Below are 25,430 nucleotides of genomic sequence, written 5' to 3' on the forward strand. Positions count from 1 at the left end.
AAGAAATAGATTATAAATTATAAGATAATTAAATTTTTAAAATTTCTTTACAGATAAATTTAAGTTTATAAGATTATAAATTTATAATTTTACAGATTACAAGAGCCATAATGGAAAAGAAACTGAAAAAAAAATGTGTATATATATATACATGTGTATAACTGAATCGCTTTGCTGTACACATGAAATTAACATTGTAAATTGACTACACGTCAATAAAAAATAAGAATTTTTAAAAAGTAAGGCCACTAGACTTTGCAAAAGAGTATTGTACCATTTTACAAATAACGTTATTAAAGTTCATTAAAATAAATAGCTTGTTCAAGATCAGATATAAAGTAAGAGTTGGTGTTAATTATCAAGTCCTGTCTTTCTGGTTCTAGAGATAAAGAAATGAAATCTTAAGTCCAAATCTGGAATTTCTAATTGAGTAACATTCCATAACCAGCTGAATGGAATGAATAAAAGGGTGGATACTATCTTAACTAAAATTATATGGGTTTCATAATCAAATTGGTATATGCTAAAAAAAAGAAGAAAAGAAAAAAAAATCATTACTGGGTGACCTTAGGAGGGTTCCTTGATATTCTTGAAACTCAGATTCCTCATTGTCAGTGACATGGGTATAAACACCCCCTCTTTGTGAGAATATTTTGAAAATGAAATGTCTACAGCTTTTCTGGCTCAGTATGTGTGTTTCCTTCTCTTTCCATTCAAGACCTAGCACTGATTTTTACATGTGAGCACTATTCAGTGGACATCCTTTCATTAAAATCACAATTGCCTTGTAAGAGTAGCTCCTTAGTTTTCTTCTAGTTGGTCATTATTTTGATTCATTTATTTAGAATGATTTTTTTCCTTACAAGCTCATGACTAAATATGGTGTTACTTTCTTTATTTCAGAAAGTTGGTAAATGATTATAGTAGTTTTCAATCACCTCTGAAGATTAGAACTAAGAACCTGTAAAGAGGCTCGTGATGGTTGTGATGGTTGTGATGGTTGTTTCTGTTTTAAGTAGCTTATTTCTTGGCAGTCCGGACTCATAAACTATTGGAGATGCTAGTTTTTTGTGGTCTGAGTATAATTTACCACTTGAAACGAGACATAGACGACAGATTAAGGGTTTGTGAAATAATGTATATTAGTGCCAAATTTCACTCAAAGGGATATTTTTAATTTAAGTAACTGTTAATATTTGCAAGACTATTGCTCCTACTATATACATTTGTAACTCTCTGGCTTTCCTGATCTGTTTTCTCATTCTCTTCTCTCAAAATGATTTATCCAATAAAGGTAGCTAGGAAAATATTCACTTGCAAAGAAAGTGCCTTTTTTCTCCCAAATCCAAAACTATGGCCATGATCTATAAAGAAAAATGGATAGGTCAGAAAAATGTATATGAAATGAAACAGAGTAGTCATTTGCCATGGGTCAGTCCTTCAATTGCTGTGATTATGGTACATAATTATATTTTAATATTTTACACGTGACACAAATGAAAATATGGAGGAAAGTAAGCAGGCAGCATTTTGATGTTAATAATTCTTAATGAAGAAGCTACATACAGGCAGGATTTCCCTGCTCAAACTGTAATAATTTGAAGTACTTGTTACCATTGACTTGAAATATATGAAAGTGAGAAAACCTCTGTCAAAGCATATGTGCACCATCCCTGTCACTTAGGGCAAGATTTTTCACCTTTTGTTCTTTCTTTAAATTTGTAAGTGCATTTCACAAGCTATTTGCATTTTCAAAATCTTTAAATATCTCAGTAGAGCAAATCACTGTTTTGAAGCTACAGCCCTCAACCAGTTAACCCTGCTCAGCTCTACTCATGCTCATTAATCTTTACCCATGTAAAGACTGCTTTACAGTTTTAAAAACAGAAGTGTAGATGTTTGGTGGCAAATGGCTAGAGAGTGTAGATTTCATTGGCTCCTCAACACTGTAGCCTTAAAAACTCCTAGGGCAGCTGATTTTTTGCATGTTTGGGTATATTGGCATGAGCCTCCTAGAAAACTTGGTCTATGAAGTTTCCTTTGTAAGCAACCCATGTATTTCCTGTCCTCTGATGTCCAAAGGAGAATAGAGGTGGTCTTTTCTGTCTCAGTAATCTATAGCACAGCAGGTGAGCTTGATTAATGATTGGTATGAGAAACTTATTTATATACTTTAATATGTCCAGTATGGACACCTAAATGAAAACTGATTTTTAAAGTATTTCTGAGGAAGCAAAAATACAGTTCCAGCAGAACAAATTTTCTGAGATTTCATCAAATTAAGGCATAAATGAAAATTTGGCTTGTATGAATTTTATTCAAGTGGCAAGTGATACGAGCCAAGATGTGACCATTTCTCAAAAAAAAAAAAAGAAAAAAGTAAGCTTCTTGTTTTCAAACAGAGTTGTGGTGATCGTTATAAATGCTCTGCTCCCCCAAAAAGTAAAGCCCTATAAATCCAGACAGAAATAGGAAGAATAATAGGTTAAGGAATTACTATAGCTGGGGGTCATTAGCTATAATCAAGGGCCAGCTTAGAGACAGAACAAGAAGCAGAAGGTGAGTTTGATCTTTAGCCAGATCAGAAGCCATGCACTGTGGAGGCCATCTGGACACCAGAAAGCTATTTTAAATTGTGGTCAATGATTTTTATTAATTTGGAATAAGTCCTTAAATTCTAGGACAAGAACAAATCTTTCTATAGATAATCTGGGAATCTCCCTCTCTTCAGATCTCTTGTTAGTGTTATAAACTATTCTAAGCCTATCATTTTAGAAATACTACTGTCACAGAAGCTGAGATGCATGATGATATATTGCAGTTCAGTCCTAGCAAATCTGATCTCTCCATATTTACTCAGATGTGCACCATATGTTGATAATTTCTTTTTTGTATTCTTTAGGAAAAAATTCACCATCCACTTAGGAGAATACTCAATTTATTTGTGTTTAAACAGCATGTATTGAGTTTGTGATATCTGATTGCTTAAAGCAATCCATTGTCTTGGAATGTTAATGTTTCCCATAATTCTTGCTTTTCAACTGTTACTGTCATAGAGAACCATCTATATCTATACTGTTCAATACAGTAGCCACTGGCCACATGTAGTTATTTAAATTTGAATTTAAAATAACTAAAATAAAATGTATAACAAATTTGTTTCCTTCAGTGATACTGGCTCTATTTCAAGTCCTCAGTAGCCATAGGTAGATAGAGATTCATCCATCATCAGGGAAAGCGCTCTAGGACAGCCCCCTCTTCGAGACCATGTGTGGGCAAACCATGGCCTGTTAGTCAAATCCAGCACACCACCTGTTGTTATGAATTAAGTTTAACGGGCACACAGCCATGCCTGTTCGTTTAAGTGTTACGTGTGGCTGCTTTACTCCACAGAGGCAGTGTGGAGTGGTTGTGACAGATAACAGTGTCTCCCATGAATCTTAAAATATTTAGTTTCTGGCCTTTGGCAAAAGACGTCTGCTGAACTCTGATCTAGACCATAGTCTAAAGTACATTTTTAAGAGTTATAACAAGGAGCAACTCTTGACTTTTGTTTTCCATTCTTTTAATTTTTATGTAATTGATATTTTATGTAAATATGTTTCAAGGTCCCAGTCTTTTCTTGTCTAGGGCTCTTCCCGCAGAGGGATAGCCTTAAGTGCTTTTTCAGATCCAGGTAGGAAAACGATTGTAGGGAATGGCTGCTCTTGTTTATGTCAAATTGAAGTCATAAATTCTGTAGATACAGGGAATGCTGGGTATTACAATGGCTAAGCCTGCCATTACAGCCCCAAAATGTATCATAAATCAGTTTGGAGTTGGAAATATTTAGAAGCCTCTTTCTTCACGTCTGTCTTATATGTAACAAATGCAGTTCACGATGTTCCTCAGTAATTTGAAGTTCATTTTGTATTTACAGACTCGATTGCACTTTATATGCAAATGACTCATTATACTTTAGAAAAGCAGTATGTTAATTTGATTAATTTCTTACTTTATTTAGATCTTATGAAATATCACCTGCCATTCAATCTACACACCAGTTATAACAAAACAAACATTACAAAGAGCTGCAGCATTAAATTTCTCTTAATCAGAAGACAGGTATGACAGGGTTCACTTTATGCACATGTGAATACTGGATGTGCTGGAGATTTGGAACTCTTGGCTACCAATCCCTCCATGGGCCCTAAATAACCATCTCTCTGTAATAAAACTGTCTATCTAAAATAGACACCTGACAATGTTGATTCCATTTTCTATGTGGTTTGCAGTAGTTTGTGAACTAGGCAATTTCTGTTTGCAAGTCTGAGGTACAATGTAAATAAAACATTGCTTTGCAAGTATCTTTTGTGGCAATTCCTTGTATCTCACATGATGCCATCCCCTTTGAAGGAGTTTGTTTCCTCTTGTCATTGCCTCTGGTCATGGGGAATGATAAGGATAATTATGTCGTCTACCCCTGTGATACTTGGTGCTGTATGTCTCCCTGGTAGGATGCCATATTTCCTCTTTTCAAAGCAGCTTCCGTTCCTTCTGTCCACTGACTCAGCGTTAGGAAAAGGGGAAATGTTCAGCATGACACCGCAGGCGAGAATTTATTCCTGGAAGCCACAGAAGGGAAGCTAGCATGGTCTGCTGGAAAAAGCAACCCTTGAGCAGAGTAACCCTGTAGGGTCAGTTGGCCATCACACACTAGTGCTGTGTGTAGAAGGAATGATACTTTAGGACTTTGGACTTATGTCCTCATGTGGTCCTTATGGCATAACTGAATGGCTTATTAAGGGGAGTAAAATTTAGCAACTCTTGTCCCAGCAATGCTATGGGAAATTATAGCACATGAGAAGGGATATAGAGGTGGGGAAGCCTCAGACTAGTAGGGTGTTCTAGGGTATTTAGAAAGCAAGCTATGGAAAAGAAACAGGCATTTTATGTTAAACTGATTAACTGATAGAAGGGAAACACCAATTGGAAGAAAAATAAGACTATGAGAAAAGTGGAAGAGAGGATTGGTTTAAACAAAAAATATTCAGATGTGAGAAAGGATAATACAAACCCGGGATCCATTAGGAGAGGGAAATTCAGAGGAACGCTGAACAGTCCAATAGAAAAGAAAGTATAATCAATCATGGTAATTGGCCTGATAATGCTTTAGCAGCTAAATATTTTAACTTGTTTTTACATTTATATTTAGGCTCAAGATTGGCCTCTTTTGGATACTTTTAATTGCTGTATTGTTTTCTTTTTTCCTCCTCCTTTTTTTTTTTTTGAAGATCAAAAGTGATATTTATCCTACCTAAGTTTTTGCAAGAATGATTATCCCACATTGATTACATCAAGTTTTATATAAGATACTCATCCAAGGTTGTTACCACTTGGATTTTCTTTTCACTGAATTTCTTAATAAGGAGCTTTTATAGCTTTTCCACTGAGGAACTTTGTAGTGACCTTGAGTAAACTAGAAGTATGTAGGAAGACATCTGGTAGTTCAGAAATTTGTTGTTTGCATGTGAAGTAGGAGTAAGATTTAGTAAATTTGAGAGATATGTGTAGTCAGATTAGTAGAATATTATTAATGACTTTAGACTATGGTATATATTTTAATTGATGTTTATAAATAGCTTTGTTCCCTGTGGTTTTGTAATATAACATTTACCAAACTCCCTTTTTGATGGAATTTACATATGGCACATCAGGATGATTAAAAGCCAGCAGTCTTTTCACAGCATGGCAAAAAATAGGATTTGATTTATCTTTCTGCCTTGCCTACCACTTGCTGTGATGGTACTTTTGAAATTTTAATATTCTCATTTCTCATAAGGAGTTTGTTATGTAAAGTATTATGTAAATAACTTTTTACACTTCTAAGAATTGTTTTTTTGAATCTTTATTTAATAAAATAATTGTATGATGAGAGAAAAGGTGTGCTTGGTTCTTACAGCCCGTAATGTTTTCTCAAGGGATAATATGTTTTAAATTTAGCAGAATTGTATGTATTCTAACATATTGGAATGTTGAAATCACTAAGACCATGACTTTTTAATAAGTACTTAAAAGGTTTCAAAGTATTCAACATGTAGAATTATCTACCTTGGCATATATTAGCATTGCTAGAACATTGTTAAAAATTAGGACACTAACAGAGTTGAATTTGTTACTCTTCCAGCAAATGCAATTCTGAATTCTATGTTTAATTGGTAGGATATACAGAGTAGAATATATGTTAAGATATTATATGGTTATAGAGGCAGATTGATGATAATACCTGTATGGTGTGTGTGTGTGTGAGTAAGAGATAATACAATGTTAATATAAGAAGAAAACAGTTTTCTTTCCATAAATAGAATCACACTATATGGTGAGTATTTTAACATGTCAGGATTATAGCAAGTTCAATTGAGTGATATTCTAATTTAGGTAAAATAGACTGCATACTTGTTTTAATGATTTCATCCCTTGATTCCATCTAAAATAATACTAGCTACTATGAAATAAGAACTCATCATGTGTGAGAGATTTAACATCATTTTACTCTAGCCTTATCATAACCTTTTAATTATAACATTTATATTCTATGGTTGGGATAAATTTAGACTCAGATTTGATTCACATGGCAGTGGTCACAGGTAGTAAGTAGCAGTATCAAGATTTGAATCCAGATACCCATGACAAAAGCTCTATTCAAACCAACATCTACATTGTTTTATTTAAAAAATGGTGTTATTCTTCCCTTTATTAGTGAAAACCAAGACATATAAAATTTGAATATTGCAGTTACTCATTTTCCTTCCAGTAGATTGTCCTTGGATGTGGGGTTATGAGGTGAGTATTTATTCTATTGGAGAGGTGTAGGAAATTGTTCCCTCTAAAGCCACAAGACATAATTCTAACAAGAACTCTCTCCTATACAGTCCTTTAATAGCACCGTTTCATTTCCAGTGTCTAAACCACTTTCATTCTAATGGTTCCCTTTTGATCCTGTTGAACTTGTCAACAGCTCTCTGAAGTAAGTCTCATTAGATCTGTGATACAGGTGGAGATGCTGAGCTCCTGGTACAGGGGGACACAGTTGTGAAGGGGCTGTGCTGAGACTTGGGTCCAGGTCTAAAAGTAGCTGTGCCCTTTCTGCTTCACCACAGCTGCTTTCATGAATGAAAGAAGAAGGAGTCTGCTTTGTTCATGTTTATTTTAACTCTTAAGGAAAAAAAAATCACTGAAAAGTTTGAGATGCTGGTAAAGATTTCAAAGTTAAAAGCCATGGGTCTGGAAGTCAGGGTCAGATGACAGATACTGTATTATATGAAATTTTTATCAAGAATACTATTGTCAGGAAATTTTGATGCCATTTCCAGCCTGTTTGTAATAAAATCATAGTGTTAAAAGTCACCCCACATTGACTGCTTCTGTAGAAGATTTGATACTGTGGGATGTGTTTGGGTTTCTGCCATGTCAGTGTGACGTGGGAAGTGAGAGAGGTGATGGTTGGGATACAGGAATGGGTGCCTAATCAGCTACACTCACCTTTAAGGGCAACGATATGAAGTGACTACATTGTATTGTAGAGCCATTTGTGATGTTATGTGGAAGAGGCAAGGGATATGAAATGTACACTTTCCACGAGTGAATATATTTGTAAGTCAGAAAAGCTTTTTAATTCAACACTCAGATTGTGGGTATTTTCGATGGGGAAGTCTGCATTGAAAATCTCTGTGAGGGATTCACAAACATCCATTCTTGGTTTAAATGATACTTAAAGAGCTTTCATGATGACAGCTGTTTAGATCAAAATTATAAAGATTACATTTTCAAAAAACAAAAATCCAGCTTTGTGAGATTCTTCCAGAGTTTGACTTGTAATTTCACACCTTTGCCAAGTATACTGATACATAAGAATGTCATAATAGATCAGCATGACAAAGATCAATTATATTGACACATAAATCAGCATAGCTTGAAAGGTCACAATGACCTAATTTTATCAGTAAAATAGAATATTTTAAGATGATACTAAATTTTTACAAAGACTTCCTATTTTCAATTACTGCTATGAAATGTGTCCAGAATATGTGAAACCTTTGAAGTTTTCATGTTTCTCAGTTCTCGTTTTTACTTCCCCACTGCTCGTGATACCCAGTGTGCAGGAATGTCTTTGCAATTCTATCCCAGCACCCCACTCCTCAACTTACTTGTGTTACATACTCCAGCTCTATTGTTCCATTTAATATGTATGTCTGGACTTCTGTTGGAAGTCTACCAGGTAGTTTAATCAAATTTTTGTAAGTAGTTCATGTTCTTGTCAATGACTGATACTTTTTTAGTCACAATATGTCTCCATTCGTTAGTTTTTGTTTTCCCAAAGGAGAAATGAGAGAGGAAAATGAAATGGATTGAATAAGAGACGAGGATTAATTAAAGATGACCAATGTTTTTGACTTGAGCTTCTGGATGGATGCGAGTACCATTTTCTAAAATAGGAGAAAGTAGACAAGGTGAAGTTTAACTTACAGATGTTGGTGAAATTGGATAAAATCAAGAGTTCAACTTAGGAAATGTTAAGTTTGAATTGTCTCTGTGACTTCAACGCAGAAATGTTACTTAGAAAGTTCAGTATCTGTCTAGAGTTAGAAAAGGAATATTACTAGAAATAAGGATGTCTGATTCGGAGAATAGTTACAGTTATCTCAAGAGAAAATAAAAGAAAGACCAGTGCCTTGGAGAAAGCCCTTGGGATCTTCATCATGATAAATCAATCCTCCCATTAAGTGTGATTTTAATAAAATTTTTACTTTCAAATTTCATGTTATCATACTATTCATGTTATCATGAAAGCCAAATGAAATCCCTTAGGAGTATATTCATTTTTATAAAAATCTGTAGGATAAAGGTGGTTGTAATAAAACTATACTAGGTTATCACCTGTAGTAAACAAGTTACCCCCAAATCTCTCTTAATTTCCAGAGACTTACACAACAAAGCCTCTTACCAGCAGTCTACCTGCAAAGTGTTTTGATTGTTTTAGGTTTTGTACTCTTCTGTAGGTCTTTGTTGGATACGGAAGTCAATAGATAATCCTATAATATTTCATTGACATCTTTAAGGACAGATTCTTTTCATGTTAGACTGGAGGCTATTTAAAACATATTGAATGTAAAAAAAAAAAAAAAGTTAGAGATAACAAATATGCTCATCCATGAAGCCATCCTCAACCTTTATGCCAGTGGGAATGTGATCAAAATTTAAGTACAGTATTTTTGAGGCCAGACCTGGCTTCAGAGTACTACTCTATACCCTGCACATCACACAGAGAAGGTTATTTCAAACTCTGATTTTTAGTTGAAAGGTGAATCCCATTTATCATCCCCCACAATGATTTTAATGTGCAGTTGTCAAACAGTAGTCAAATAACTATTTCATAGAAAGCATTTATTGTGATGGACACTGTATTCATCTGCTAGGAGGTACCATAACAAAATACCACAGAATGGGTGGCTTAAACAATAGAAATTTATTTTCTTATAATTCTGAACGTTGGAAGTCTGAGATCAAGGTGTCAGCAGGTTTGGATTCTCCTGAGGCCTCTCTCCTGGGCTTGCAGATGACTCTCTTATCCCTGTGTCCTCACATGGGCTTTCCTCTGTGCACATTCCTGGTGTCTCTTCCTCTTATAGGAATACCAGTTCTATTGGATTAGAGCCCACCTATTTGACCCATTTTAACTTATTTACCTTCTTAGAGCCCCCAGCTCAAATTACTGTCATTTATGGGGTTAGGGCTTCAACATATGAATTTGAATTGATATTAAATCCAATAAAATGATTATTAAAATATAATCTTTCTCTCAAATACTCCCCAGTCAGTGTAGCACAAGTATATGTATGTATATATTCAATATATGCATTATGTGTATATACACATACGTGTGTATATATGTGTGTACATAGACACATACGTACACACGTATATAAATTATAGAAGTTATTATGAAGTAACTTCTTTATAAGTATAAAGTGTTCTTAGAGTGTAGACATGTATCATTAATAAGTAGAGAAATGAGAGTAGGGACCATAGGAGGATTTAGAAAGGAAAGATAAGAGGACTATATATTTAAAAATAACTAGACACCATACTACAGGATGACAGGTGCCATGTACAAGGGGTAGAGAGAATAGGTTTAAATCTTGGCACCACTGACTGTATAATCCAGATCAATTAGTTCTTCCTATATATAAAAATAATAACTTAAATTTTTGATGGAATTAAGTTATGTGATATAGGTAAAGGGGCCTCAAGTATTCCTTATTATTACCCGTGGGTTAAGTGGAAATAAAAAGTGGGATACAAATAGAAGGACAACAAGGAGTGTACATTGTTAATATTTTCTGAATAATTCAAAAAAATCAGCCTCTCCCAATCTTCTCCCATGAAAGTATAGTAGTAGCTCAGCTGCTCTCCACTAAGACATAATCTGTCATTTCCCAGAGTGATTGATCGCTCACCTCTTCCCACAAGTTGATTGCATTATGGCAGCCCATAAATTTCACTGCTCTTGTAAAGCCTTGGGATGCCTTGTGACATCTCGCCCAGATTTTAAAGCTGCCTCTCATTCACTGAACCACAAAAAGCTAGCCTTGTCCTAGAATGTTCACACAGTAGGAGCTCAGTAAAGGCCAGCTCTCTCAGTACCAAAGCAGCACCAGGAGAAAAGGAGTATCACACTGCCAGAACTCTCTGGTCCCTACCATGAGAGCTGGTTCTGTTCCCATCAAGGAGTTTGGCCTAACATTAATGCAGTTTATTAACAAAAAAACACTGAGCATTATTAATTATATTCCAGACATTGTACTAGATACTATTACAGCTCCTTCAGAGCAGAATCAAAGATTCTCTAAAGCACTGTTTTCGTTAGCCTTCACCTTTTTCACTTTGTGGGATAAGTTGTATATTTATCAGTCTTTTATAGCATTCTCAAAACCCATGTAACCATGCCACTATTAAAACTAGAGTCATTATAAGAATGATTGTATAACAAAGTAAAAATCTCATTCTAAATGGTAATCTGTGCCCTAGCTCTCCAGTCAAACTTAGTAGCTACTAGAATTGTTGGCATAGCTACTAGGGTTGGCTGCACGTCCAGCTATTGCAAAAAGAGAGAAAAACATACCCATCATTGCTGACATGACTTTATTATTTCTAAAAAAGTATAGATTTGGAAGCATTTGAACCTATTAGCTAATTATTATAAGAAAAAGAGTTTAGCATCAAGTATGTGAAACCTATCATCAATAGTGATAGATACTCTACGTTTAAGTGAGCGACACTTTATTATTTCATGTAATGATTCAAATCATTCAGCTGTTTAAGAATGCACTGTTTAGCTAACTCATCCTGGAGGACCAAATGAGGGCAAAGCTGTCAAAATCACATGGTACATAGGGTCAGATTGTACCACTAATAATTTTTATCATAAAATGTTCTTATTATGTTTTATGTTGCAAAACTAGGAACTCAAGAACTTGTACAAATTTGTTTGCATATATTGTTACTTTCTCAAGAAGTTCATTCTTCTGAATGGTAGCAGAAGTCCTGGGTCTCTGTGCAGGCAAAAATAGAGCAGATTCCACAGTGTACCTAACAAACAGGTACACTGCCTCCTAAACACATATTTACCTTTATAAAACGCCTTTGGCCCAAAGTTCAGAATATAAAAATGTCATGCATTCACTAAAAATTCATTTCATCCCAGTGTCCTGATAGCATCTATTCTCTGCTCTGAAGTAATCTTCCTCTTTTCTACTTAGTTATTTAAATTGTCTTTTACAAATTATAAGTTTAAGATTTCTTGGATGTAATATCCAAAATTGAAGAAAATTAAGATGGAAAATAGTTAAAATTATAACACAACTTAAAAGGAAACAATAATGTTGAGTAAGATGCAGGCAAGTCATCACATACTTGTTTTTGAACAGATGTGTTCTGATTAAATGTAGAGGAGAGACATATTCAACCTGGGGTCAGTGTGTAATTGCGAACTTCAGGAAGATCTGGAAGGAGGCTTACTGAGCTGGGCCTGAATTATATTATTATGAGAGAAAACCAATGAGAAACGTTCTCTGCTTTAGAGGATTATTTGAGGAAAAGCACAGAAACACAAGCAAAAGATCAAAGAGAGATGCAAGAGAATAAGTCAGTTTATGTGATAGCTTTACTACCAGGGTGGAAGTCCTAGACTGGACATAACAGACAATGGACCACTTTTATGAATTTTCTTATTCCATGGCTAAAGTCAAACTTGATGATTGATATATATATATATATATATAATAGAGACAGAAAGGAGATGAGTAAGGAAAGAAGAAAGGAAGGATCTGCTCTATTCAAACATTTAACCCAATGTTACCTAGATGCCTTAAAATTTGTAAGGTCTTTTTGTCACATCTAGGTTGGGTACATACAATATTGGCAGCCTTAGGCAGACCTATCAACGCTGCTACATATCCCAAACCCAGGCCCACATGTGGCTTAGGATCAAAACTGTGAGATGTAGTGCTTTCCAAGTCATCTTTCACCTTCAACCTCCTCCTCCTCCTCAAAAAAAAAAAAAAAAAAAAAGCCTCACTTTTTAAAAACCAGGTTGGATGAACAAGAACCAAGATCTCTATCTTATACTCTCAGCATACCAGACATCTAAATCTTGGGATGAGAATATATAGGTAAGAATGATTTCTAACTTCAGTCCTGTTTCTTCCTTCAGTCCTGTTTCTTCTCTGTCCAGTTTCTTCTCTGTCCAGTTTCCCAGCACCAGAAGAGATGACCATATATAGAGAAACTTATACTTCTTAGGGGAAGGTTTCGTTTTCTTGGAATTAAATATCACACACTATATAGACAGTAGTAATGTGATTACCTGGAATATACCTGACCATGGCAGCTCATAACACAGGAATAGCTCTTAAGAATGTCCTCAATTATATTACTCCATTGCCTTTATGCTGAAGTCACTAGGATATAGATTTTTATATACCTAAGAAGGTGATCTGATAAGGATGTTCTTCAAAATTCTGGCATCATGCTGAGCAAATCTTAGGTGGGCCTGTTGTTTGTCAACCTTGACATCTCTTTCATTTTTTAAGGTAATTAATCACCTGCAGAGATACTAAGGTTTGCCTGGCAATTTTACGTTTTGAGTTGCAACTTTAATAGCACCATCCAGATTTTATTTAAGTGGGAATTCAAATAAACAATTAAAACAGCTAATCATGCCACCTCCGTCTCTTCCCCCTTGATAACAGATGCAGAAAGCATTTCTGCCTTCTTTCTTTTCATCCTTCCCAACATATTCTTCTTTTTTTTTAAAAAAGTTGACCAGAAGAAAGATACCCTAAAGATATATAACCTAGCATTTGTTAACACTAGAATGTGTTTACAGAAATAAAAAGGATATTACTATCATTAAAGTATACCCAGAGATGATTCATTGGATTAAAAGACCAAAAAAGGATGGTAAAGGTAGTAAACTGAGCTGCAGATTACCAGCTGCAGTTTACTCACAGACATTCAGAATTATAAATGATAACTACTTTGATGAGGTCATTTCCCTGCTAACATCTGTCTATCTTTGCTGATGAAGCACAGATCATATAATCAAATGGAAAGAAGTGAGTCGAATGAGGCCAGAGAAGGTAAATGGAGCATTGTATAATTCAAGGTGTAGTCAATGGAAAAAGACATTTTTTGAGACATGTAAGCCAAGACTCTCTGCATATTGAGCAGTGAGAAATATGTCATAAACCATCTTTCTCTATCAAGGTTTTATATTTGACATTGTCTATATATTCTTTTTCATTGTCTAAGCTTTTTATGATTAAAATGAAAATGAAGAGATTTCGTTGTTTCTTATGTTTTAATAAGTCTGGAAGTAGGGATTCAAATACCTAACAAAACATGTTTTGTTGAATATGTTATTTTGATGATTATATATGTACATATATACATTGAAGTTACTCAAGTAAAATGAATTATTTGTTATAATAATGCAGAATTTCATTTGAAAACTTTTTTTTTCAATTTAGTGATAGCAGATCTGTAATAGAAAAATATCCAGCAAATGGATAGTTTTTTGCAAATATTTGTTCAGTGCTAAGCACTTGGAAATTTTGGCATGGTGATTTTATAAAATTCAAGCTGCTATCGATGATTGTTTGAATTATACAGTGCAATGGATGGCAGCAATTAACCAAGAAAATATGAAGTAAATTATCCAAATAATTAAATCAGAGCCTAAGCTGTAATTACATATTGAAAATCCACTTGCAACATTTAATAAGCTTGTTTTATTTTTTGTTATAGGAAGCTGTCTGGTATCATGTAAAGAAGGCTGACCTAGCAACTAGGGACCCTCAGTTCTACTGTCTGTTCCAAAACTAACCTATTTAGTGTCTGATTTCATCACAGGTTCTTTGGTTTTAAAATAGGAAGGCATTTGAGGAATGCTTAGGCCCTTTCCATCTCAAAAAGTGTTATGAGTCTTTGTAACACCTGTAAACCAACCAGCCACAAAGAGGAAGCTCCACTTTGTCCAACATGTTATGTATTATTTATACTGAAATAGCAGATCACTGGTGTGCATTATAATTAAGACAATCAGTATTTGGACATGCATTGAAAACTCCAGCAAAGTCCTTAGCATGGAGATCACAAGTCATCTCCACATTCATTGAATTGGCTTTTAGAAGTAATTGGCCCAGATAGGTAGGGCAGTATTTGCCCAATACCAATTCAGTGGCAGGGCCAAGGCTGATCTGGAGACCACACTTGGACAAACCACTTTTCTGCATTTCTCCTGGCCAACATGGCAGTCAATAGACATACGTGTTATGTAGAACATTAAATGGAGCCAGTGAAATTGTAGAACCAGATTTTTAGTTTTGTTCAATTTACACAAGTTTAAAAACTATTAACTTGATTTAGTTATTAGAAAACTTTAAAGTATGTTAGGAACTTGGGTATGTGAATCTATTTTTCAACTGTACCTTTTATGAAACCCACAGATCAGGTCTTTCTCATGAAAAATTAGTATCCAAGTTGAGATGTTATACAAATTGAGAATCTGAAACACACTAATCTTTTAAGACAATTACAAAAAAAGCAAAATACCTCATTGTTAAAAATATTTACCCATTGAAAATGATAATGTTTTGAATAGGATGGATTAAATAAAACATTGAAGTTAAAAAAAAAAAACGATTCATTCTGCCCTTTAGTGGCAGGGCCAAGGACGTGAACTTCATGTGGACAACTACTACACAATATGGACAAAACAGTGTTAGATCATTCTTTATTTATGAGCCTGATCTCAGTTCCAAGAACTGTGTTGTATGTAATCCAGCCTCACCTTGCCACTTGTTGCATTAACTAGGGCAAGTTATTTTATTTTTCAAGAATTAGTTTCTTTTTCTATAAAATGGCCCTTGCTTCATAGTATTCTAGAATGACTGAAGAAACTGCACTTTATAGTGGACCTACCATGGTGCTCACCAGACAATAAGTGCTCAGTAACTGAATTCAGTATTATTATGATAAAAAATAATGGTTGTGAAAGGAAAACAGGATAAGAGATGAAGAGTGGCTGACATGGATAATTTAATTCACATCCTCTCCCATCATATTCCCTAAATGATTGCTCTGCTGAGGAGATGGAATCCCTGGAGTTCCCCCCTCCCCCAGCAAATTGGCTCATTTCCATTTGTTTGTGTTTTTTGCTTTCACAATTGTTCAGGAGTATACTCTTAGAGTCTGGTAGGGGTGTGCTTACTCAAGCTTTATGCATTCTTTTTTAAGTTAGACCAAACAGCTTATCTTTGTTCCACAGAACAGCATACAGTACAGAAGAGTGTGGACTATTACAGAGAAAGCCTCTAATTCTGCTTGGAAAGATTAAGGCACTGTTGAAAAATGAACCCTTTGTCTAGCCACAGACCAGGGAAAACACAAGCCCAGAACACTACCTTCTTCCTGCCTTCTGTGCTGCTGCTCCGTGGCCTGCCCGAAAGGCACTGCCACTCATTGACTGCCCAGCCCCTCCCCAGGCCTCAGGGGTGGTGCTGCAGCAGGACTGATAATTCTCTACCATTGGGAAGAGAAGTGGACCCTCCACAACATGTTTGTTTCTGTTTTGAAAAAAACCTACCAAGAGAGTCCCCATATTATTTACCTACGGCAGCTGTATAGAGCGTACAACAAGTTGGAGAATAATTTCAGACCCTTTCAATGTTTTTTTTTATGTTAAAAAGGATCACAGGGGACCCATCTGAGATTTTGGAGGGGGACTTAATAAATAAGCTGGCATCTATCTCTGTTCCCTTGACACCTTAGGCAGTGTGTTGCGTGAGACTGTGGGCCCCAGACCTTCTCTGTGGCACTATTAAAATCAACACACACTGCCTGATTAAATCACAGGTGATTTGGATTTCACGTTGCTGACAGCTTGCTTGGAACTCTCATTTAATCCTTACATTCATCAGAAAACTCGACTGAATTCACCCTCTTTCATTGAGTTTGAGCAATTTCCTGTTATGACCTCAGAGATAACATGCCATCGTCTTAAGATGTTTAGCTAATATGAAACTGTTTTAGCCTGTGGCTTTGCCTTAGGGGAAATGTGCACCACTCTGGCCAACATGAAGGGGAAATCTGCAGCAGTGAGAGCTCGACAGTCTAATTAATTATTTAGAGGTTTCAAGGGGGAAAAAGAAGTCTGGAGTCCCAGAGTTCCCATTTGCAATGCATTAAATAATCAGAATAATAATAAGAAAAAGTAGAGGGAGACTGCCCTGGCTGTCTGGAATGTGTAAGATGTAATTTAAGGGCCAAAATTAGAAATAACCTAGGATCTTAAAGACAATTTTAAGGCTGAAGGTTATGGGAAGGCAGATCCTTCTAGAATTGTAATACTATTTTTTCCTCCTTTTGTCTTTATTTTTATATCTTGAAATGTCTGCAGAGCTTCACATCCTTGCTTCCTAAATTGCCTTCATGTATTAGAAGTCTTTGGCTGGGCATATAATTAAAGAGTCCAAATGTGAACACCAGGGAGAAAGGTGTCTAATAAAGTAAGTGGCAAATGTGAATTAGTTAAAAGTAGGTCACGTCATACATTGTAATAGCCTCCTTTGGCATCTCTCCTAACTTAGGAGATAAAAGTAATGAAAGGATGCTGCACACTTAGATCTGAGAAAGGCGTTTGTTATAGTGCTACATTATAAGTGCCTATAAATTAGATAAATAGCTGAAAGAAAACCTGGTCATAGAGAGGAAGCATAATCAGGAAACCCAAGCCCTCTAAGTAGAGAGCTGCAGGGAGTCCTAAGGGGTCAGTATTAGCACATGTTAAGTATTTTGTTAATGACATGCTCACATCTGTGGAAGACATTTTCTGATACCAGAATCAAATTATCCAGGAAACACACGGAAAGACAGAGCAACCTGTGGAGTTAACAGTAGTGAGATGAAAGTCATAATGAATGTAAACTAATGTTAAGATAGAGAATACAGAAAAGACAAATGTAACGGAGTACCTGGTTGAAAAACTGAATTGAAGACACATGTATGATATCTATGGCAATTAATTTTGTATGGCTCTTATACTTTAGAACAATTGCATGCATTAGAGAAATAACAGGAACCATAGATATAGACATACATTCACATAATAGAGTTTTTTTCCGTATACTTCCAGTATGTGAATAATCAGTAGATGAACATTAAGAAATAAGAACAGATACTTGATAGAAGAAGAAAGACAAAAATGGCTAATAAGCATGTTTACTACTCTTTAGCTATTAAATAAATTTAAATTAGAAATCTTTTTTACTAAAAGTAAGAAAAAATGATGAAAATAGTAATAGCAAACATCACTTACTACATACAAGACATTGTACTAAGTGACATATTAACTTATTTAATAATCATCACACTCTTAGGAGGCAATGATTATCATAGGCTTTTATGAGTGAGGGAGGAGTGGGGAATGAGTAGCATAAAGACACAAAACTTACGATGAAATTAACAATTTGAACTCAAGTAGTCTGGTCCCAGCATTTGTGCTTTAGTTTATGACTTTGTGCTACAACTATCCAGTGTTTCTGGAGTTGAGAAGATAAAGGCTACATCACATATTTTAGATTGAGACTATAAGCTATGAATTGGTTCTGATCTAATTAAGGAAAATTCACATGAGACTCTGATACGGGACAGAAGTTCAAAAGTTTAGGTCCATGGTCCATTCATTGAGATCAGTGATTCTTGATGTGTTGTCTCCACAAGAGCAACACAGCGGTACCTGGGATTTTGTTACAGGAGAAAATTCTTAGAACCTAGCTCAGATATATTGAATCAGAAATTGGCATTAGAGCCTGGTGATCTGTGTGGTAACAGTTTCTCTGGGAGATTTCTGGAACACTTTTAGGTTTGGGAGTCACTGCTAGATAGCACAAGCTGTTTCCTATTGGCAAATTAGATCATTGCAAATCAAAGAAATGTGTTCTTTAAATTTCCTAAACTCATATGCAAGATTTGAAAAACAGCTCATTGTATTGCTATATCCCAAACTCCTCTTTCCACCAAAAAAAGTTTCCAATATTACAAAGCAAAAGACAAAAATTCTTAACTTGACCTAAAGAATCTTACTTTCTCATTCCTCTCCCTTCCTCTCTAGGCTCCTCTTGAACTAAGCTCATCTTGGCATTCTTCATTCCAGCCACAGGTGGTTCAGTCCCCTGAGGCCACGTCATTTCCCTCCACAGGTCTTTCAGCATACCTTCCCCAAAGTTAATAATAATTTTGACCTTCTTCTCTACTAAACCCAACTCAGTCTTAGATTTGAACTTAATGATCATTTCCTTAGAAAATCCTTCACTGACAGCTGTGACTAGCAAGTCCTCTTATTTTTTGATTTTATACCTAAAATGACCTCTCTTTCGAAGCCTGTATTGTGGTTGCATTTGTATAGGTACTGATATGATTAATGTCTTGCCCCTCGAATGGACTGTGAGCTTTGTTTGGGTAGGTACTGTAAGTGACCTTTGATCATATGACGATTCATTGAACAAATGAATGCATGCATTACTTCCTTTGTATTTCTTTAAATTCTAAGCATGCAATGATTTATGAATTAAAAAGTTGATGTCTTTTGCCTTTTCAAGAATTAATAATGAAGTGTCTGTGTAAAGATTTTCTCAAATTTTGTGAAAACAAACAAAAAATCCTTGTCATTTAAAGTATTATTCATGGTGTTACCTACCTTTCCTACTATCAGGTCCCACACAATGCAGTTCTTTTTGGAGTACCTTTATGGAAATCTGAAGAAAATTCTGTACCCTCTCCTCAAAAAAAAGTCTACTTTGCATATAATTTCAAAGAACTCACAGACACCCTGAAGTCCAGATAAAAGTATTTTTGCATAATTTTGTCCTGTGAAATTTTCATTCTTCCGTATTTTGAATTATGTTTTACTGATAGTTATTAATTTAGTAAAAGGACTATAAATCTTAAATTAATTAAATTAAAATGTTTTTGTGACTATACACGCTTTTTCATAAAATGAAAAATTTCAAATTTGCAATATCCTTAAATTGCAAAAATAGATACATTATGATTACTATTTAAAAATTTTATCATTTGTATTATTTTTTCACTTTATTGGAATCAATCTTTGGGACAAGTAGTATAAAAAAGGCATGGCTAAATAAATAAAATTTTTAGAATTTTAAAACTTCAAAAGTACAAAAAACTTTAGATGTTAACTGTCCAAATATTTTATTTATACATGATGGAACTGAGATCTAAATGTGATAATTGACTCATTAGAGATCAAACAATTAGGAAGCAGATCTAAAATTAGAGCTCAGTTCTATGACATTTGATGACAACATTTAAAAAATAAATTGGAGACAGATGTACTTTATCAAATGTTAGAATCCATAAAACTTAAAATAAATTACTCTGAAAGCTGTTTAAGAAGACTTAAGTTATTCAGGGCAGTCTCATTGGAATGGGACTTTGAAACTATGTGTTCCTTTAGGAATGCGTCCTGTTTTTGATTTTAAGAGTTTATGTTCTTGACTACATATGTTTTGGTATATGTCATTAACATACTGTTCTTAGAAATGTAATTTCTTGTTTTCCATATTTAAGGTAAAATTACTCACCTATAGTTAAATAAACAACACTGGGGTACATAAGAAAATAAGTGAATGTGAGAAAAGGAAACACAGATGTACTTCTACAACAGAGTTGGAATTAGGACCAAAAAGTTAATGATACCGTTAATGATGATAACTATTTACCATGTATCAGATACTTTAGATAATTTATTATATTCTATTCTTCAAAGGAAAGCAGATACTATTCTTTGTATATAGGAAAAAAATGAATTGTCAAGAGCATAGCTTTCCCATAGACATAATTGTTAAGTGCTGCAGATCTGGCCGGTGTTGAGAAAAGCTTTTTTGAACCACTCTGCTACACAAACTATTTAGTCATGTGAGAAAATCACAATTTGGCCTCAGTTTCTTTATAAAACATTAGAATTCTATGCTTCTGCTTAAGTGATATGTGTGAAATATGTAAGTCAGTCTAACCTATAATCTTCTCCTGGAAGGCAGTGGTTCTCAGACCTGGGCATACATAAGAATCCAAGGAAAGCATTTTCAAAATGCCTTCTCCTGAGCACTTACTGCCAGAGATTTGGATTTAGGACTAGTGTGGGGCCCAGTAATATGCATTTTTATATCCACATCCAGGAGTGATGGTGGTCCCAGTGCCCTTGTAATTAAGAAAACTATTAGAACTAAACTATTTTAAAAAAAACCCCAAACATTAGAACATTAAAAATAAGTGTTACAAAAAGGTTCACTCCCTAGCTCTAGGAATGACCATCTATAAACTCTATCCTCGACAGGTATGACACAGATTATTCACACAGCTATTTTATCAGAAAAGCACCAGAGTATTTGTTCTGAGTAAAAAGGAAATCTGTGCTATATGTTATAATAAATGGTAAATAGGTAGTAAATCGATGTACTGTGTATACTTCAAAATTAATACTATCTGTGTTCTAAGGTGATACTGTATTATCTTTGAGACCTCAGTAAATGAAATTTTTTTAAAAAAATGAATGACAGAAATTAAATATGGTTCAAAAGAGGTTTATCCTTTTAAAAATCAGTGTTACATACAGAGGTACAGGAATGAGAAATTTTCATCTTTTTGTTGAAATATGCATCTAAATTAAAGGGCATATAGGATTTTAAAATTTGATTTGCTTTCAAATTGACATGAGTTTATGCTAACTGTGCTTGTCTTTAAAAACATAATTCAAATCATTGTATTACTTAACTTAAAATCTAGTGATTTTATTGAAAAAAAAATAGTATAAATATGTCACTACTTCCCCTGGGTTTTTAATGTAAAGTAAAATGTGGAGTTAGGACACATCATTCCAGTATAATAATCATACCAATTATAGGAATATTAAACACAAAAAATTGTTTTATAGGTAGTTTAACCTACACTTAATGTGTGTGATCATGGACTTGAATAGTTGCTAGTTGATGCTTTTCAACAATTTAAAGTAACCCATATTGCTTCCATCACACTCCTTGTCTCTTGCTTGGTATTTACATTCAAGCTAACATTTTTCCCACAAGATCTTAGATGCGGTTATTCTTGATTTAAAATAACTACCTTGGTCAGGATACTGACAAAATATGACAAGAACAGGAGGATGGAGTGTCTAGTAGTATTTGTCTTTCAATGTGATTCAAATTTATTTAATTTAAATATACTTTGTATAACCAAAAGTAATTACGTTGCAGGAAGATATACATGAAAGGAAATGAATCTTACTTTGAAATTTGGTGTTATTTTGATTTGTACCCTGAGTCTATATTATACTTTTAAATGTTTGTTAGAAAAAAAGTAGTAAATTTTTTGAAGCATAGAAGTACTTTATGACTTACTGTTGAATATACCTTCATATTGTCATTTGTCTCACAAGATATTTTAAATCAAATCTCCAAAGTTACATGTAGGAGAGGTTTCATATACTGTCATTTTAGTTATTCTTCATTAATTACAACAAAAAAAGTATATATACCTAGTTATAAATCAGATTTTAATGTTCATTTCAGAAATTGGAAATATATTTTAAATATTTTTGCATTTAAAATATTTATTTTTAATATTTAAATAACTAAAGATTTAATGTATTTACATACATACAGATTTTTGTATTTAACTAAAACCAGAGTAAGCCCTAAAATTTAAAGAATGGGTATTGTCCATATATCACATATAGAAGTGTGTTGTGTTTATATATTTAAACGTATATCCTTAACAATATACTATAACCTTTTAAATGTTTATAGATTTACCTTAAGAAGTGTTACTATTCAGAATATTTTAAGGTAAATTTAAAATCTAAGCAATGTAAGTGAGTTATAAAATTTCATGCAGTTTACAATGGTAGCAGTGATTATTTGTATCTTGAATCTTATCTCAAAACAGCATTTTAATGTTCATGAAGTCAGTTGAGAGAGAGCACAGATTGCTCTAGGTCAGTAAAGAAACTATTTCACAATTGTAGCTCTCTCTGAATAGCTTTGTATTCTCTCATTAAGAACAACAGTACAGAAAATCATTTACTGCTCATTTTACAAGGCACATAATATCCTGTGCATGCTTAGGCAGCTATATGGTGATTTACAAATCAGGACAGGCATCAAAATTACTGAGCTTAGAAAATAATTCACAGTGTCAATGTGAATAAATTTTTAGATTTTAACAATATATTTAGCCCAATAAAATAAGATTCTTTATTCATGAACGAATTTGAAAGGTATTCAAGCAGGACTCCTAAACCATTTACTCTGAATTATTGTTTTTATTATTTTAATACCATTTCCATGTCACTTTGTGGTAACCTTGTGATTGCATAACAAAAACTAGAAAAAGAGATCAGTGCAGGGCAGGATGAAGAGTTATAAATCAACAAGGGCATTTTTTTGCCTTTTAAAGAAGGTAGGGGAAATTTCTGTTACAGTTGCTTTAATGCCTTGAGATTTCATATAAAAATGAGCTTAGGTGATAATTTTTTTTAAAAATTGAATTAAAAACAGCATACAAATCTATACACACATATATGTATGTTTTTGTGTGTGTATATATACTTAACTGCAACTAAGATGAAAATTATCTCTGCTACTTATGAATTTGGAGAGAACAAGGAGATCAGAGAAATGATATAGGAATTAAAATAAACAACCATTATTGAAATAGTAGATTATGGGAGGGAGGGTACAGCTCAGTGGTCGTGCATGCTTAGCATGCACAAGGTCCTTGGTTCAATCTCCATTACCTCTGTTACATAATAACAAAATAAAGAAATAAAGCTAATTACCTTCCCCCTAAATTTTTTTTTTTAAAAAACACTGAAAACATAAATTTCCAATTTTTCAAAAAAATGGAAAAGCTTAAGTTACTATTTAACCTATTGCTTTTATTTAAATCTTTCCATTTATGAAAAGGATTTTCTTAGCAAAACCAAAGATAATTAAATATAATGATCACTAGCGTATGACTCAATTTGTGGTTCTGTTTAAGAATTAAAAAGAAAATGCATCCCTCTCTACAGTTTTAATAAGAGTGTAAGATTATACACACAACTAAAGTATTCCATTGCAACAATATTTTCTACTTTTGTGTTGAATGTATCGATGCACAAAATGATTCACTTAGTGGTAGGAAAGAAAAAAGCCACAAATAAACATATACTCATTTTGCTACTTGTAGGCATTTGAGAACACTTAAATCTATTGAGTCCATTTCTCATCCTTTATCCCATGTTCCTTGACAACATGACTTGGTCTTTCATAAGAAATTATTTCACTACTGTTATGATGATAATAGTAGGTGTTATTCAAAATTCAATTTCATGTTTAATCCAATAGACATAAATCTATATTTGTAAACACAAAGCCAGTCTTCGTGTTTACAAATATAGACAAAGCATTTGAAGACTAAGAAAAAAGGAGCAGAGGGCATGCTTTCAGGTACTTCTCATATTTACTTGTCTGCTCATAAAACCAGTCTTAATTGTACCTTAGGAATGCAGACCGCAAGTACTTTCCTGATGTGCCTATAGGGCATGTGAGAAGGGGAGGGAGGAATCCTTGTGTTCGCTTTGTTTCTCAATTCCACAGCATTTTATTAGAAATTTGCTAGTACTCATGTGCTGCTCATTAGATAGAATCAAATTGTTATGAGAAATGTATATATATGTCTGGAGGAAGAAGCCTCACTCTATTACTTTGCATTTAAATTTTGTACCTTAAGTTAAAGCTGGATTAATTTTATGGTTTGCAGCAAATAGTGGCTAAGTGACTCTATTTGGGGAATAAAAAAGAAATGGTATTAATGATGTTGATTCTGCCATATAAAATCTGGAATGCATTTTCTTCTCAAAATGGCTTTCAAAACATCTACCAGTGTACTTAATATTATGGTGCTTTTTTCTTACTGGACTCAATTTATAGATATATAATAAGTTAATTCAGAATTCTGCAGACTTTAAATTTATGGTTCTGTTAATGCCATCAATTTTACAAAGGAGTATTTTCTATAATATCTTCTATGTAAATATGTGAATATTTGTACATTTTATACTTGCAGCTACTTATAATAATAACTTGAGTTTTTCTAACCAAGGCTTAAGTATCCATTTTTTCTACTTTTCAGTTAGAAGTGTTGTCTGAAAAGCTATCCCAATATTTAGTATGTATGAGGTCCCATGCAGGGTACAGATGGCATCTTAACCCCATCCATATGTTTAAAGCATCTCCTTCATTTGGAAGTCTTACAGGCACCAAAACAATCATGGAAAGAAGTGGTCTTTAAATTTCAATTTTATCAAAATAAACCAGATCTCCTGTGTCTAAAACCTTTGCCAAGAATGAATTTTCTTCAGCAGACAGTAAGCCAAACCCATTTTTAAAGGCCAAGGAAAAGACTGATAAGTATGCATTAGATTATATGAGAGTTAAATTGAATTATCTTTGTTTTGGTTGTGCTATTTTTATTTATGCATACACTCTCTTGAGTATTATAAAATAACTTTCAAATAGCTTGTGTCTGTTTCTGAGAACTTTTGGATTTTACTCTCTTTATTTGATTATTTGTTATGCTGTTATATAGTATATATCATAAACATGTAATAGCATATAAATATATAATGCATTACCTATTATAAACATAATAACATGTAAGCATACTATATATTGCATGTTATAAACATGTTCATGAAAATATCTGAGATAAATACGTACTAAATGTAAGCATATATATATACATATACATCAGTATTTTATCAAAATCTT

The 25,430-nt window shown here is 33.8% G+C and overlaps 1 protein-coding gene and 1 long non-coding RNA gene across 5 annotated transcripts in view; both read left to right on the forward strand.

Moving 5' to 3' along the window:
* CADM2 (cell adhesion molecule 2) overlaps nt 1-25,430 on the forward strand; it is a 948,208-nt gene that overhangs the window by 501,625 nt on the left and 421,153 nt on the right. The window lies entirely within an intron of this gene.
* LOC116663027 lies at nt 9,917-12,133 on the forward strand. Its single transcript, XR_004319037.1, has 3 exons — nt 9,917-10,041; nt 10,433-10,434; nt 12,120-12,133. It is a non-coding gene; the product is annotated as an uncharacterized LOC116663027 (long non-coding RNA).

Source organism: Camelus ferus, chromosome 1 (assembly GCF_009834535.1).
Source record: "Camelus ferus isolate YT-003-E chromosome 1, BCGSAC_Cfer_1.0, whole genome shotgun sequence".
NCBI classification, from domain to species: domain Eukaryota; kingdom Metazoa; phylum Chordata; class Mammalia; order Artiodactyla; family Camelidae; genus Camelus; species Camelus ferus.